General features: G+C 47.8%; 2 long non-coding RNA genes across 2 annotated transcripts; one reads left to right on the top strand and one right to left on the bottom strand.

Moving 5' to 3' along the window:
- Positions 1–768: 768 nt before the first annotated feature.
- LOC109311506 lies at positions 769–4,330 on the top strand. Its single transcript, XR_002101524.1, has 4 exons — positions 769–849; positions 2,057–2,139; positions 2,897–3,017; positions 4,148–4,330. It is a non-coding gene; the product is annotated as an uncharacterized LOC109311506 (long non-coding RNA).
- Positions 4,331–8,277: 3,947 nt separating this feature from the next.
- LOC109311507 lies at positions 8,278–14,288 on the bottom strand. The gene is made up of 4 exons (XR_002101525.1): positions 13,978–14,288; positions 12,381–12,472; positions 10,730–10,856; positions 8,278–8,529 (listed from the first exon to the last, which is right to left on the bottom strand). It is a non-coding gene; the product is annotated as an uncharacterized LOC109311507 (long non-coding RNA).
- Between the last annotated feature and the right edge of the window lie 490 nt (positions 14,289–14,778).

Here is a 14,778-nt window from a genome sequence, read left to right on the forward strand (position 1 = left end):
GATGGTGCAGGTCCAGTGACTTGGAGTCTTTTAGAGCAGGTTAGACAAACACTTGGATGCGATGGTTTAGACAGGGATGTCCCTGCTTTAAGCGGGACGCTGAACTTGATGACCTCCTGAAGTCCCTTCTCGCCCTGTTCTTTTTCAAGTCGCTAATCCCATATATCCTCTCAGGTGTAAATGCAGACATCAATATTATTGAGAACTGAACCGTTCAGCGAGGGAAATCGGCTGATGTATCTGCATGATGAGGCATGGACCAAGTCCTGAATTAGCAAGGAGCACAACAAGACTTTCCATGGAGGATCTGCTGATTGCTGAACAGACATGTCTGCTGACAGCTCCATGACCGATGGAGGAGCAGCCTCTAGGGCTGGACATGACCCGTGTTGGCCAAGTGCCTGCGGACCACACGATAGAGAAACTTGGAGGGAGAGATGAGGAGCGAGGCGATAGAGCTAAGCTCGCCAACGCCCCATGCATGTCCCAAGATGTTTTGCACAAGCCGCTCTGGTCTAACGGTTCTTACCAAACCGGAACGACACGTGATGGTTTGCGCAAATTTTCCCAAGACTAAGCTGCAACAATTCAGTTGATACCTCACATTCTCATTGGCTGGGAAGACGGGAAAACTCACCCTTTGGTTGGATGTTTCAAAGCTTGGCTAGAAGCATGAATGGTATTTTGATTGGTCTAAGACATCATTTCCAAGGAGAGGAACCATGTCACAATGGCCTTTGGAAATGATATAAAAATGACTGTTTCAGGACCACATTCTCCCCGGGAGGGTGAAACGTCTGAAAGAGAGAGCGGGACAGTCTCCCTCTGGCCGGGACCACCTCTCGTCCGGTATGTTTTTTCCCTGATATTCGCCCTGTTGACTCCGTCCTGTAAAGTGCTATCCAGAGGGACCACTGTGAAGTCTCCAAAGAGAGCAACATCCAGGGGTCAGGTGAACGGCATCCCTGAATGAACATTCGGTCAAGCCGATGAAACTGGGAGGGTGATTTGGGGCAGTGTTATCGTACCAGTTCTGCCAGCTTTCATGGATAAATAGGAAAAATGTGGGCGTTGTGTTTGTCCGAGTGTCGCGGTGGTTTGGGTAACAGAAATGTTTCTGAGAAAATTGGAGCCTGGGGGAAAACGATGGAAAGGACAAATAGCATACATTTGATTTAAATTGGATGATGCATTTACCTTTCACCACAGTGGCAAAACTTCCAAGGAAAGCGTGACAGTTTACGTTGCTTTTTGTATGCTCTGGTTAATTTTTGTATGTCATAAGTAAGTGAACTGTCATTCTTACACAGAAGTCACCTGTCTGATATCCTCAAATTGACTTGAGACTTCTTTGAAGAACTACTGGAGGCAATCCTATATTTCCAAGGGGGGTATGTGTGAGCACAAACACATGAGAATGTGCCCTTCGGGGCTCAATGGCCATGTTGGTACCAAAGTAAATTCCCAGTAGAAGAGAAAACAGGTGAAAGAAAATTGCCTGTGATAAACTCTTGCTTTAACTGTGAGAGAGGCAAGCATTTCTTGGGCAGATATCTTGTATTGGACCAACTGCGTCGTTGTGTTAGTGGTTTGGACCTTTGATCTTTGTGTTACCTGTTACCTCATCTAATGAATTTGTTTTTACATGCTTCTGAGACAAGATCCTTAACCACCTTCCTTCTGCTTTCTGGAGTTGCTTCATTGTTTTAAATGGGATCTTGCCCAATAAACCACATCCACATGCACTAACCCCCCCATCTGCCCTTTTGCAATCTGCCCGTTCCTGATTGAAGTAACAGGTGGATAAAAATGACTCACCAAATGTGTATTATACAATGGATTGTCTCATAGGCCATGTTTTTCCATGATGGGTATGATGGGACTGTGTAGTATTATACAGAGAATATTTGTCAGTGGTACTAAGAAATCGTACCTGAGTATTTTGAGGTGCCATTTAGATTTGGAGGCTGAGTAGGGTGCAGTCTATTAAATACCCCCAAATCCTGTCTGCAGAAGGAGTCTACCTTTCCTCTATCGTGGTGTCTTCTCTATATAGCTGAGCTCCTGGCTGATCTGCCATCATGAGAGTCCTTTACCTTCTCTTCACTGTTTCCATCTTGATGCTCCAGCTTGCTGCAGGTAAGAAGTGGAGGGATAATCAAGGAGGATGAATGCAAACCCTTGTTGACCTTGCCTGTGAACAGATCGGGTTATGATAATTCATCCCAACTTCATGTCTAGAAAAGGCATCATCTGGGGTTGGGGCAGTTTGTGCAGATGGGGCTAGGCGTTAAGTTAGGGTGGGAGCTGATCTCTGGTGGTGGGAGATAAATGTGGGGAAACGGCATTTCCTCCTTATCTCATAAAATAAGTCCAGCATCGTGATTTGGCAGTGGGTCTTTTGGCCACATTTCAGTGAGCACCAGAAATTCAAAGATCTGGGTCAAAAGCTATTTCCAAAGGCCAAGTGTCCCCAGGAGCTCTCAATGATGGTTCAAACTTAAAAGGGTTTTTGAAGCCCTCGATGCCTCTGTTGAACCAGCTCAGCCTTGGCGTTCACGATACGGTCTGAAACATCACTGCTCGGAGGGGCAAAGAGTCACAGCCCGGGCAGCAAGTCAGAAAGGAAATCGTCCATGAAGGCAATGACCTATTCCCATCCCTTCCATCTCTTCCTCCTAGCAGCTCCTGTCCCATGTTTACAGGGCTGCAGCTCTTTAAGTAACGAGACAACTAATGATGTTGAAGGTTCAGGGGAGGTGGGTCACTGGGCCGGCCTGGATGGGCCTCAGGAAGCGGGCTGTTCAGTGAATGGGAAATGTCAGCCACCCTGCAATCGCTGCTGCATTTACCCTGCTCTGTCCCATGATAGTGAAGAGGGTTTTTCATTGCACAGGATTCCCCAAGATTGGCTATTTTCACTGCCGGAGCCAGAACGGGAACTGCTACCAGTACGCCTGTCCTCCAAACACCAAGTACATTGGAAGTTGTAATAAACTGGGTAATTGCTGTCAAAGGTACGTTCAAGAGTCCACGAGAATGTGCTGCAGGGTGAGGGGAGGCTGGTTTTCTGAAGTTTGCTTTTCCTGTTTCACCAAGGTCGAGAGACAGTTCCCCTGCCTCGATCGATCTGACTCCCCTCTGAGCTATAATGCTGCAGTAGGGAAAGAAACCTCTTGGCCAGGAGATAACCAAGTATACCTGCAGTGACCCCGTCCCCCCATCACTCTTCAAGTTGAAATCAAGGGCCAGATCCTCCCAGGTGCTGTTACCACAAACTTGGGACCATTCAGTCTTTAGGGAGACAAGACCACAGCACAGCTATGATGAGGACCCCTTTTGCAATCCTGGATACAAAATCCCCTGCACCCCATGGATGGGCCTCTCGCGGCTCCATCCTTCTCCCCACCCCAGCCCCCATGCACCACCCTAGTTGAGCAGTGCCTGTAGCCCCTGCCCCTGCCCCACCGCCTCCCTCGCTGTGGGGGTCTCAATCTGTCCCCCCATGCTCCCTCTCCTCCATAGACTTACCTGCTTTCCATGCTGCCTAGCTGTATTCCTGGCCACATGCGTGTGTGCAGGTGTGCACGTGCACATGGTGCCCCGTGCGACCCGCTCCCAGGCTGAAGTGCTGCCAGCCTGCAAGAAGAAACTTGCAGGGAGAGAGCAGGGGGGAGAGAAAGGAAACGGGAAAGAAAAAGGGAAGGAGAAAGAGAGGAAAAAAGAGAAAGAAGAGAAAGGAAAGAGAGGCGAGGGCGGCGGAGGCTAGGTCGCATGCATACGCAGGTGATTTATAAGCCCAATCTTTGCCCTGAACAATCTGCTGCAGCAAGGGCAGGAGAGCCACGAGGACTGGAGACAAGATTAATACGTTTGATCACTACTTTCCAAAATGCAGTTGTTCAGCCTAACATCAGTGGCCTGGATAAACAGGGTTTTTAATCGTCTTTCCTAGGCTACTGGTAATAGCTTCAATGCAAGCTTATGCAAACTTTTAAGCACATTTTATTAATTACTTAGGCTTGAGCTAGGTCTGCAGCCTGCACCGGTCAGCATGGTCTGTCCCAGACCGTCAGCCACTGACCACGGCGGCAGCCTACCGTGCTGTGGATCACCAGCAACCCTAAGACTTGTTTTTTGTCTGCAGGATTTTAGGTGGCAGATGAACTGGCCAGGATCTTGGGGGACTTGGGAGAGCTACCTCACCTGTAAAATCACTCGTTCCTGCATCAAACCAAATGTGAAGCACTGTTCCTTTGGGCTGCAAAGAACCTCACAAATGGAGAAACTCCAAAAGGAGGCCCCTGTATCCACTCACGATGCACATCTCGGTCCCCTCTGAATAAGAGCGAGCTGCTGTGAGATTATATTAGTGACGTGCACACATGTGTCCCTTGTGAGGAAGCTGAGGTGGGGGTGTTTCTTTCATGCTTTCCTAAGAAATCCATGTTTTATCTCATTCAGAGCAGAAATTAAAATACCCTGTAGAAGGTCTGTAGACATTTAATTACCCTTGTCGAACACGTCTGCCAACATCACTGTAGGTCTCAGTGAGCTCCAGTGCTTAGACTTGTATCTCTTCTTTTTACTTATTAGAAATCCTTCCTGGCCATGGTTTCCAAGAAGCTGCATCCATCAGCATTTCAGCACTTTCTCTGTGCTCCAGGACAGCCTGCTGCTCCCTCTGCCCCGCTTTCTTGTGAACCCCACAGCCTTCACTTCCCCTTTGGATGGCCGGAGCACCCATAGGACCTGGCTTCTCTGTGGGAATTAAATGAGAGCACAAAGCCACTGACCCGGTCTTCGTGTATGCAGAGATCTCACTGTGATTCACCAAAAGAGGACCACAGAGAAGCAGAGCAATAGCATTTAGACCAAGCTGCTCCAGGGCTGGATTCTTGTTCCCATTACACCCGTCCATGTAAGTCAGAAGTAGCTCTACTTGGAGCCCTGGTTATTAAACCCGATGTAGGAAAGATCAGAACCAGGCCCTTGGTTTCGCAGAGAAAGAGCAATACCAATTTATGCCAGGGGACTGCATCTTCTTTTTTGATGTATCACAGATCCCACGAGGTTATTGTGATCCCGCAGTAACAATTCCCTCCAGCCATTGGATTAGCCATCAGAAATTTCAGGGCAATTAGTGGGAGAAGTTTATAACCCCCTACCTCTGAAGGACCACAGCTTCAGCTGTTGTCTTCTGTTGACTATGGGTCTTGCATTGCCACGAAAATCCCACTGCCATAAAGGGCATCTGCCTGGTACCACTGTGTGCTAGTGGGCAGAGAGCCAGGGCTAGCGATGGAAGACACTACAGAAATGTCGATTCAATGATAAAACTCTCAGGCATTCCCATGGAGCTGGTTTGTCACCCTAAAGCATTTTGGTTTTTTTGCAAGGATCAGTCATTTGCAATCAGTCATCTGAATTTGTTCTTGATGCCTTCAAGTACAGCCGGGTAGGTAGAAGCTGCAGTCCTTATGTCTAAGCTTGACTTGTCAAATAACATGTGCTGCTGCTTTATCATAAAGAGGAGTTAGAGTGAGTAACCAGAGGCTACCATACACTTGCTGAATGGGGAACTCACTGCATTTTCTATCATTTCCTTCTTGTTTGGTGTTGCATGTTTTATGCCTAAATGTTCATTACAGACATACAGAAGATCGACCTCTTACTCCACAGAGCAGTTTGTGGCAACATTGGGGAGTTATATCAAAAATAAAAAGCCACCTTAAGAATTCTGCAAAACAGCCCTGCTGCTGCAGGAAGTTTCATTGTGAAGGTGATCGCCTTCAAAGGAGCATAGCAAAAGTTTTAGAAAATGGGCCAGATCCTTGTACACCTATTAGGCCCCTAAAGGGACTTGAACACCTATGTGCAATGCTATTCCACCCTGCTCGAGTCCCTGAGAAACTGTTAATGCAAAAAGTAGCTGGGTCCTCCTCTTCCTTGGTGCATGGTTGTGATGCAGTCTTATGGCAAAGATGACAGCATGTTAGAAAAGTGTCTGCAATCATGGTTTTGCTGGGACTTGGTGGGGAGGAATAAAATAGCTCTTACATACTGAGTTTACTTAGGAGCCCAATAGGTGGAACAGGATCTGGTATTTTTAAAGAGAAATGTAATGAATAAATACACAGAAAGATGTTGCTATACTGGCAGAACAACATGTAATAATTAAAAGAGACACAACAATTAATTTGTTTTCTAATACAGAACACACAATGAAATGTGAACATCTTAGGTAGGTGAACCATCCTAAAACGTTATAATGCCATTAGAGTAGCATTTCATATCAGCTGTTTGGCTTCACATTGCACAGAGATCTCTTGATATATACATCTACTCTGCAGACTTGCATACAAAATACAGAGAGCACATGCATACACGAGTGCGCCTCTGGCTGTACATATATATCCTCATGTAAAATCCTTGCCCTGTATATCCACATGTAATAGTGTAATAGAGCACAGAATACCATAAAAGTTGCAGAAACTGTGATAGTTTATTCCACTGTCTACATATTATGTGTGAGATGTAGCATGTCATAATTAATAGGCGGGTTCTTCTAAGGATGCAAGTCACTGCTGTGGTTCTAATTTCATGTTAGCGTGGTCTAGTCAAACCCCCACAGACAGGCCCATAATTTCATTGTGAACATAGCTGACACGAGGTGGATAATAGTCTGCATTTAGGGGTGTAGTGCTGCAGGTTGGTACCAAAAAGTCACCTGCTCAGTCGAATAAGTAAACACCTAGGATCAGGTCCTTCCAGCCCATAACTCTTGCACTGTCCGCTGCTCAGTAGTCCGGTTTCCTGCTTCCGGTCTGCCCGGCTGGTTCGGATCTAGCCCAAAGGATTTCTTCCTGAGGGCCGTCTCACACACCGGCGAGCCTTCAAAGTATGAGCCCTCCAACAGGGGCCTGAGTTCATCGGCATTTAGGACACTGACCAATGCAATGCTTGAAGGAGGTTCAGAGAGTCAAAATCAACCGAAATATCCTTTTTCTTAACTTCCGGGCGCGAATTACAGGGGAGCTGGGGTGGAGGGGGGCTGAGTCCCCCCCCCATAAGAGACAAGCCCCCCTGTAAGATTTGAAAATCATAACCTGGGGGGGTCTCGATCCCCCCCATTGCTTTGCAGCATTCTTTGAGTTCAACTGTGTGAGCTCCCTGTTTTGTGCAGCCTTTTAAACCCGTGTCTGGGATGCAGCAGTTAGCAGGGGTATTGCTGATCTGCCATCAAAGCATGACTGGGAGTACCTACAGCAGTTACAGCATCTCACCGTGCATACCCACTGGACTGTACCCGGGGTCATGCAGAGTCACCGAGCTGTTGTGCTTCAGGGTTGGGGATGGAGGTGGGGAAAGGGGAGTGGAGGAGGGATTCTTATCGCGGGACTCATCCCACCTGGAGCAGCTCATCCCGATGCTTGCCTTGCTCAGCTTTCCCAAAGCCAGGCTGGGCCATCAGCGCTGAGGCCAGGCTCCCACATGAGGACTGCGGTGGGAAACCCCAGAGGGTGAGAGGAGCAGGATCCGGCTCCTCTGGGGTAAGATTTCTAGAGAGGTCACAGCACTTGCCTTGCTGCAGGCCGAGGCACCTAATGCATGCCCCTTCAACTAATGCTGTGTCAAAGTGGCAGAGGGGCCTGGCCAGGAGCCCCCCACCCTCTTTCTACAGAGTCTTGTCTTTTGCATGTAAATCAGTACGGGAGAGTGTATTTATCTCACCGCTTTTCCCTTCTGCCCCAATCAGCCGAACAGGAACCGAATCCAGCCCATTTATTCACAGTCACTACGGCATGGACGTGTGTTGGGGAACTATCCTGAAGTCTCTCTGCCTGACAGCTTTGTGCTGTCCTTCAATGTCTGCAAAGGAGCTTGCCGGTTATTGCCACATCTGGAGACTCTGGCACCAGGTTTCAGGGCAGGGGGACTGCTTGGCTACCCAAGGGCATAGAGGATGAGCAACGTGCACACACGATGACTAAGCCAGCTCCTCTGACACCCCAACCCGGGATGGGTCATAGCAGGTGTAAGGGAGTGATAAAGAGAGTGATAGTGTGATACAGATGTGCGCATGGGAGTTCAGAGAGAGGCACATGAAGGCACATCTGCAAACACCTCAAGTGGCTTAATAGGCAGCAGGGTTCTTTAATAGGCTGTTCATTTTTTTCTCTCAAAAAAAAAAAAAAGTTAAGGGAAATGGATGTTTATGGAGACCAAAACAGCCCACACCCCACCTACTCCCACAACACCACCACACACAATTGATTAGCAGATCTAAGAGAAGCTTGCTTTAATTCAAAGGAGAGAAAGCATCAACTTTATGGGGGAATTCAAGGGCTGCTGGTTCTTCTTTCAATTTATACGCTGCTCGTGTGGAGTTTCTCTGGATCAGACTCTTTGCAGCCAAAGGAAATGTCGCCTGAGACGCTCAATGATGCAGCATCCCCTGGGGTTAGAAGTGCGGGACATCGTCCGGACACCGAGAGATCCTGCTCTGACAATCAGTCTCTCACTCGCCTATGGGAAGAAAGGGCAATCTCAGAACTTGCGATGATATCCAGGAATAATATGACGTTTTATTTCAAACTGAAAAGCACAGGGAGACAGTCCATCACCGATGCCTGACTGCAGACGTTTGTGCGAACTCCGAAACGGGAGAATTCATTTTCACATTTTTTAAAAAAATTGATTGGAAACAATTACAATGTCAGTGTTATACATTAAAAATATTATTCTTCATAATCAATGGGGTTTTTCCCCCCCATCCTTTCTAGTCATAAATGGTCAGGAAGTTCTTTCATTATCCCCTTTAGCTAGTTAGTACATCGACACCTGATCCTGGGCCTATCCAATTTTGAGGTTTTACTTTGTTCCTGATATATTTAAAAAAATGACTCGTCTTTAGTTCTGCCAGCCAGGAATATACCCTGATAGCTTTATCTTCCCTTATTTGCGCTCTACATTTCTTTTCTATTAATAGCAATTGCTACCTACTTTCCCCTTTCCCTGTTTTTTTTTTTTTACAGGTCTTACTCCCTTCCCCCCTTTCGGTTTATTTTTAATTGTTGTCTTTGCTTCCTGAACTGAAGGATACAGAGGAGCCCCCTGCTTCCACCCTCTCTTTCAGGTTTATTCTTCCTGGTTGACCTCCTGATGCAAAAAATGAAACATGATAAAATTGTTGTCTCTGGCCCCCTCTCCAGCCTACAGCATATTGCAAGGTGCTGGGGGTAGTGTAAGGCTGCTGCAACCCTTCTTGTGGGCATGGTGTTGGAAAAGAGCTGCTGGGTAAGGTTACGATCTAGCAGGGAGCGCTATCACGGCTCTGGCTGCTGTTGTCTGAGCTCTGGGGAGTCTGGGGGAAGGCAGGGATTAAAAGCAGCCTCTGGGGTTGCTCTGGGGCCCTTCAGCCCCGGATGGTCCAGTGCTGGCATGGTACCGAAGTGGTGAAAAGCCTCCCTGGGTCAGGAGTCAGGGCAGCAGGCAGGAAAGCAAGTCTCCAGGGAAGGATGGGGCCCCCACCCTTGTGCACGCACCACGGGGGTTTAGTTCAATTCAGTTCTCCCTAAATCGAAGCAGTGGAAACGGTGGGTTTTTTAAAACCCGCCATTTCAATTTGGAGAACTAAACTGAATTAAAACCCCGGGGTGTGTACAAGCACCCCAACTGACCCTGTGGCAGGAGCGTGGAGCACGGGGACTTTCTATAGGGGATCCCCCACTGCATGCTTGCAGATGCACCGGGGCTCCCCTGCTTGCAGACACCCGCCCCAAAGCCCTGACTTGCCTGACTTATCCAGGCATATCCCTGGGGGACACATCTGGGTAAGCGGGGGTAGCCAGGCAGATGCTCCCGAGGTTTGAGGGGCCTGCCCGGGAATTTCTAAGGTGTGCAGGACTGGGCCTCTTAAGCCGGAGTAACCCCTGCCTGGGGAGGCTGGAGAGTGTGGAGCAGCTTCACAATGCCTGAGCTCTTCAACCATTAGCAAATAAAGCGGCCCAATTGATTAGTATCTTCTGTCGCAGCCACAAATTGGAGCATTTGTGGTGGGACGGACGACTTGGATGTCTGCTTGCTTGCCTCCATAGAAATGTTTACGACGGCATGAAGGTGACATCTACTTAGTTCCTTTGGCCACGTCTTCCTGAGACGCTGACGGTGCAGTTGTTACTTGGCAGTCATTCAGTACTCGTATTCACAAGTACCAAAAGACTGCAGCAACCCGAGTTACTGCGCAGTAACGTCACCAAATGTCTTTTAGGTGATGCTGACTGCGCCATAGCTCATTACTACTGCACAACTGCATAGAGTCACACTTCCTGCCATGCAACGCTACTGCGCAGTCAGCGCCTCGTGTAGACATGGACTTCGTGTCCTAGTCTGCTACCTGATCCTAGTTTGTGGTTCCCTGGCCTGTTTCCTCCCTAAACTGTGCCTTGCCTAGCTCCTGCCTACCACCACTTAGCCCCAGCGTCTGGACTCCTGGCTGGTTGACTTGCAGGTCTTGGACTTCCCAGGCTTGTGCCCTCAACCCCTGAACCATCCCTGACATCTGTGACATCTCTTGGCCCCAAAGGCCACATGCACCGCATTTCAGAGAGCATTGGCAACTTGGGTGTTTTAAGCCCAGCGGCCTCAACCACAGGCCGTCAGTACAGGGGTAAGGAACACAGGTTTCTTTTAACGCGGCGATGTCCCCGGTAGGATCCGGCCTTACCGTATACAGCACATGCACTCTCGGGTGCATGTTCCAAAGCTTACGAACTTGCGGGGACACGACCTCAGGAAGCACGAGCCACCGTTGAGCTTACAGAGTTTGGTGTTCCCGTAAATCTGGAAGAACCCTGCACAAGGAAAGAGGCTCTGGGTTATCCTCCTGCAGAGCTGTGGCAGCGCGACAATTTTCCATTGCCCTGGAGATGTGGGCAAACCACCTCATTTGTCTCCTAGCATATCACACAGCTTGAATAGCTGTAGGTCTGTGGGAGCCAGGGTAGATTTGCACCCCTGTAGACCAAATCAGAGATGTATAGCTCCAGCTTTTGCAAGGAGAGAGCTCGCTTCATCAGATGCCGTGAAAGGCGTGCAGGACGTGGAGCTGCTAAATAGGAAGCAGCGATTAAAATGCAAAGAGGAGGGAAGTGGGGAGGGAGAAGAGGGGGGCACTGCTGAGAAATGCAAAGTGTTCAGGGTGAGTCTCCACAGGGAGGAGGACAGAGCAAAGCAATTAAACAGAATAATAAGAAACTGCCTGAACCGTCAGCACCTCTTAGTTGCTGCAGCTCAGTTTTGCTTTCTTTCTGCATGTCAAGGGCAACGCACCTCAGCTGCTCATGGGCTTAGGGGTGTTGAACCAGCTCCGCACGCCATTGAACTGACCCTGATTTTAGAAACGGAAGAAGCTGAACACGTGCATGGGCACTCAAGGGAGGACTGGGCCCTGTGGAAATTGCTTCTTTATGACCAGGCGTGTCCCAAAGCCAGGTTCTCTGGGAAACGCCTCTGCCAAATTGCTTGGGACACTCCAGTTACACCATTTCTAACAGGAAGTGGCTCCCCCCCCGCCACGTCAAATCTGTTTCCTTCTCTCCGAGATCACACCGATGCCTTGTCTTTTCTGCACGCGCAGTCGCAGAGGACGTCCTTTCTAGGAACAAAGCCAGGCATGGAGACGTGGCAAATTCTGCTCGATGTGGGCTAAAACACTGGATTCGTGGACTATGGGTTCTTTTTCCAGCTTACTGGCAAGAAGACCTGACTTAATTGAGGGTAGTAAAGCACTGGAACAGGCTACCTAGAGAGGTTGAAGCTGCATGCATTGAGGTTTTTAAGACCTGGCTGTGCAAAGCCTTGGATGAGGTGATCTAGTTGGGACTGGCCCTGCTTGGAGCAGGGGGTTGGACTAGATGTGACCTCCTGAATCCCTTCCACCCCTCCTTGTCTATGCTTAATACTGCAAGCCCTAAGTTATTAACAGCAAGCAGCAGAGAAATGGAGACTTGGATTCAAGGTCTTTTGGGTCCCAGCCCGGTTCATTATCACCTGGGCTGACGAGCATTTTAAAAGTAGTTTGACCTATTTTGTTGTCCCTCGTGCCATGCTAAGCCAACAGCACATGCATTACAAATGTTTAGGCCCCCGGCTCCCAGCAAGAGGGGAGAGTCATATTTCGGCTGGTCCAGATTCAGTCAACTCTCAACAGGTCTTTGGGCAAAGCCGACATCAAAACAGGTGAGCGCGGTCTGCAATAAGTCAGGGAGCCAATTCAGAATTCTTCTAAAAAGGCAGAATTAATCTTTATAATTCAATGTATCAACATATAAGGTTAACAGGAGCTCACCAACACGTCCATTTTATGTACATCTTACCTGGGGCAATCTGGACCATGAAGAGGGAGACTGCAAAGAGGAGGTAAAGGGTCCTCATGGCAGAAGGTCAGCCAGCAAGTGGTTCAGTGTCCCTGGAGAGGAAACATCGAGGTAATGATGAAATAGAGAAAACCTGCATGTTTAGGACTCAGGATATTTTAGAGGATTGAGCTCTACTGTGTGGATGCTACTGATGGGGATGACACCTGGGCTGCAATCAGTTGGCATTGATGGTTATCCACACAGCATGACAAATGACTGGAGCCTTTCAGGGAAATGCAGCAGTGCGAGGACAGGTAGCTCTTAAAACACACACATCTCTGGTGAGTTATTTTTGCCTGTATCTTATACCAGGTTTCTCACGGTTCTTTTGATCCCTGTGCCACAACTACATTTAGAGACAGGAGAAGGTTTGCATGTATTTGCATGTTATTAGCCAAAATAGGGTTGAAAGCAATGAAGCAATTACAAAAAAAAGAGCAAAATAAAGGTAGCGGGTAGTAAAGGGTCCCAGTTTGACATTTATCAGCACAAATTTGGCAGGTGATTTTACAATTTACTAAGAAATAATTGACCAAATCAGTTGACTCCAGCCTTTTAGGTAGGCTGTTTTTCAGATTCTACATCCTGCTTCCTGTCTAAACACAGCAGGATTCTTGCCCACTTTGCATCACGCTGACTCGCGGTGGGAGATCTGGCATAGCCCACGTAAATGCAACCAAACCGCTCTAAAGTTAAAACTGAGGAACACAGTTTGGCTTAATATGACAGTTCACTTAATTATAGCACATTAAACCATAGATGTTGCAGACAGACCATACTTTAAATTATTCTGCTTTCTCTGGGATGTTCTAGGCTCTTCAGCAACTTTAACTAAATCTTGAGATTTAACTACATGTTATATAGCAATAACCAAAATCAGCGGCCGGCAACCCCCGGACCCTTAATTGCTCTAAGCTGCTGGCTTCTCTGGATCACAAACTCCACAGAGTTTCAAGCAAAGTGATGAACCATTCAGGTTTGCCACCACTATCTATTTTTTTAGTATAGCTGAGCACAATTTCTAGTTTCAAATCATTCAAGGCTTATTCTGTGCAATGCGTGTATCCATTCTAGTATTCTGAATTGCATGTGGGTTTCCTCGTAATTTTTTCACACTCAGATTGAACTCATTAATCAAATGCATTGCCAATTTTAATTGCATATACTGTTGTCACTTGGCTATCTGCTTTTGTCTTCCTACAACCAAGGTACCCTTGGGGAAAACAAAACACAACTATTTTTGCTCCTTATACATTGCAGCTGATTGCAAGGTCAGTTCTTCAAAGCTGCCTTAAGTCCTGCCTATCACACAGGACTGAAACAGGGTTAAAATTGCAATGGTTTTGCTAGCTTGGATAGGAGCATTGAGAGGCACCACTACATCATAATGAGCCACATTCGTATCATTTGATATTGATACCATTTGTTCTAGTAGCTCAGCTATTCAAAGGGTTATGTGGTTTGGTTTTCTTTTGAGATTTCTGCCCAGATAGGAAGTTTAAAGACCTCCTCAGCATTAGTCGGAGGGTGTTAGTTCCTTGGGGAAGAAGCGTACCCGATGGCGAGTGCTGCCAGCTGCTGGCGATGACAATCTCAGTCTTGGTCTGTTGAATTCCAGGCGTTTCGGCTGCAGGGACAGAGGCTGGGACCCGAACGGCAGTTTTTTCTATCCAGTGTCTGAGGGTTGCTCTGGGTTGATTTCTGTCCTTAACAAAAATGTTGTGGATGCCTTTATTTCTGATGAAGTGTCCAATCAGATGGCGAGCTGGCCCTCCTCATCAGCCAATGGTGGTGAAAAGAAATGCTTGGATGCTCATCTTGCTGGGGTGATCTGACACCACCTGACTTCCTGCCTCTGGGCAGGGGGTTGGACCCGATGAGCTGGGGAGGTCCCTTCCAGCCCCGATGTCTATGAAATCTATGAAACAGGAAACCGAGGTGTCTGTTGAACTCTTTCAGCTTCGTCACTGGAAAATTCAACCGTGTCTGTGCCGTCCGGGTTGGGGTAAGACCTGTTAGGCCACGGTGGTTTGTGGGAAACCACGCATTGAGCACCAGTGGTTTTAGCTCTTATCAGCCGCCTCCTCCTTGAGGCCTGATTCCGGAGGCTGCCGTGTGGTGTTTTATTTGGTAACGAGAGCAGCAACGTACCCTTTACCCATGGCAGTTTCTTTTTTAGTCCTTTGAGCTTTTGCAGAAACGCATGTTGTGAACTCACGAGAGGTTCTTTCACAAAATCTTTCTGCGCTCCCTCACCTGTCTGTGCTTGGCTTATCATTTTTCAGCAGGGATTCCAGTTTCTCTTTGTTTAAAAAATAATTTTTTTTTCTTTGTTTCAAAAATTGCAAATTCTCTG

Source organism: Crocodylus porosus, unplaced genomic scaffold, assembly GCF_001723895.1.
Source record: "Crocodylus porosus isolate Cpor-Errol unplaced genomic scaffold, CroPor_comp1, whole genome shotgun sequence".
Taxonomy (NCBI): domain Eukaryota; kingdom Metazoa; phylum Chordata; order Crocodylia; family Crocodylidae; genus Crocodylus; species Crocodylus porosus.